This window comes from Chiloscyllium plagiosum, chromosome 17, assembly GCF_004010195.1.
Source record: "Chiloscyllium plagiosum isolate BGI_BamShark_2017 chromosome 17, ASM401019v2, whole genome shotgun sequence".
In the NCBI taxonomy this organism is placed as follows: Eukaryota; Metazoa; Chordata; class Chondrichthyes; order Orectolobiformes; family Hemiscylliidae; genus Chiloscyllium; species Chiloscyllium plagiosum.
The window spans coordinates 57,476,587-57,478,973 of record NC_057726.1 but is presented as its reverse complement, the minus strand read 5'-3'; the positions used below and the strand labels follow the sequence as shown (position 1 = coordinate 57,478,973).

The following is a 2,387-nucleotide window of genomic DNA, read 5'->3' as shown; positions in this document are numbered from 1 at the left end:
ACATTTGGTTAACTGACAAGAATCTGCAATGCCCTTTCCCTCTTCCCTTCAAGAGTAACATGCTGAAGAAGTTTCAAACTTTTGGCCTTTTGTTCCACTTTAAGACTTGAGCACAAAAAATGAGGGGGCAGTATTGAGGGGGGCTGCATTGAGAGGATTTCCACATACACTCACCGTATCTGCATTAGGGAACTGGAGACCTGGGAAAGTTTCAACTTCTGTATCTCGAATGTGGAATATTACATTCTCTGTTTCAATAACTTGTCTGTCCTCTTCACAATCTCCAATCAGTAATTTGTTTTCCAAACCTGAGATGATCGAAGCTCTGCATAAGATTGGTAAAGGAAGAATGTTACTGCCTCGACAGTAATGGAGGGTTGGAGTTCAGCAGCAGTGGGCTCGGGATAACTTGCTGCATCAGGACAAATAGTTTCACACAGGGCATTGGCCTGAGGCCCACACTGCACTCTAGCTGCCCGTCTGGGTGAAGGAGGTTAAGGAGAGAGGCCTGAAGCCCATGGGGAGGCTATACAGCCGACTCATGAGGGTCTTTGTCTTCAGTGTAAATACAGCACTTCCACATGGTGCAACCAGACCAGTTTGTTCATTTGGTACGGGTCCAAATGTGAGGCTGCATTCCTGATTACAATATTTCACACATTTTCTTCCTGTTAGCATCCTGGGATCTGCCCAGTGCCTTGAGCAGTTTGCTCTCGGCCAAAGAGTGTCCTGGTTCTGCACAATGCCATCCAGACAATGCTCATTGATTACGTTCTCTGCATAACATGCAGCACTCGCATGAAATAAGACAGAATGATGCCAAGCAATTGGCCTGGAGATATCTGGTAGGTTCAGACCAGTTTGTGCAGAGGCACTGAGTGACTTTATCAGACCCATGAGGTTTATTCAGTCATTAGCCACAACAAAAACTGAGTAATTGATGGAAGATATCATTCTGAGGCCCAGAGTAGGGAAAGGATAGCTCCCAGGAAGCTCAGTTACTCAACAAGACAGTAGATTTTTGCAAATGGCAATGGGGGAGTGCTGAGGGAAGAGAGGATCAGAAGCTTCAGGAAATGCAGGATGGCGCTGAACAAAGTAGGAAGACACTGCACACTCGCTGCATTTGCTATGATTACAGAGAGTGGTGTTTATCACCAATGTGATTCAGGAAAGTGACTAAATTACCTTCATCTATACATGTATAGATCTGGGAGTCAGTTAGCTCGGTTGGCTGGATGGTTGGTTTGTTTTGCAGAGTAATGTCATTACCATGGGTTCAATCCCCTTACTGACCCTCCTTTTCAAACACCCCATCCCCTCACCTGAAGTGTGGTGACTTTCAGGTTCAATCACCTCCAGTAATCTCTCTCCATGAGAGAGTAGGTCAGTGATCTTCTAAGATTATGACAACTTTACCTCTTCTATAAATCTACAACTATGATTTTTAAAATGTTTCAGAAATTAAGTGTTTTACATGATTGAGATATGAGATCTGGCTGTCTGAGTAATTCCATAGTAGTACACGATTACACTAGGTTTATTCATGATTAATTATAAAACAGAGAGACAGAGAAAGATATTCAGGGTATTCCAGATGTGTAGAAGCAGAAGACTATGCAACCAAGAAAAATGGATGGTAGGGAGGGTTATAGTCACAGAATAAGGGGTCAGCCAGTTAGGACCAAGGCAAGGAGGAAGGTCGTGTTGGGAAATCTCTTCATGGTTTTTAAGAAAAGACAAAAGCCACATTGCACTGAATTAGGATTACAGTCACTGAATGCATCATCACTTGTACATCCTAGCCTTGAAATAGCCTTGAAAGAGTGTGAGTGTGTGCCAATCCTTATCTCATGAACAAAGGTCAAAAAACAATCCAACAGGTAAACTCAAGGGGTTGGTGACACACCATGAGGTGGAGGCAGCGACAAGCAATCGAGGAGGGCTCTAGGAGCACTTGGCTCACTTCCCACAACTGAGAAGGGGATCGCGAAGGTCCCTGTGCTCAACAGGAGAATGAGCTTCTAACAGAGGTCGGTTGTGAGAAGGGACCAAGGAGGACTCTGGGAGAAGACAGCTCACTCACTCCAACTGAGAAGGGGATTGTGGGGGACCCTGTATCGAAGAACAGTCTCAAAGAAAAGTCGTACCAAAGAGTGGTCACTCCAGAATGTGATGGCCAGGCAGTAGGAGTGTAGAGATGGCAGGCGTGTGAGTGACTGAAAGGAATTGAGACAGCAGACCCAGGAAACCCAGGATTCCATGGAGTTGTCTAAGGGGTCTGGCATTTTAGATCCCTATTTAGTGAGCAATGTGACTGAATTGGGGATGGATGACTCGAAGGAAAACCACAATACCATGGTGCATGAAGGTACTCTGGGAAAAGA

At 45.0% G+C, this 2,387-nt stretch overlaps 1 long non-coding RNA gene across 2 annotated transcripts in view; it reads right to left on the bottom strand.

Annotated features, from left to right (window-relative positions):
• Positions 1 to 15: 15 nt before the first annotated feature.
• The window catches only part of LOC122558519, a 29,110-nt gene continuing 26,738 nt past the window's right edge, over positions 16 to 2,387 (bottom strand). The window contains exon 5 of one of the 2 annotated variants that reach the window (XR_006314173.1): positions 16 to 325. This is a non-coding gene — a long non-coding RNA (uncharacterized LOC122558519). The remainder of the gene's footprint in view (positions 326 to 2,387) is intronic. The other variant, XR_006314174.1, reaches the window with a different exon arrangement.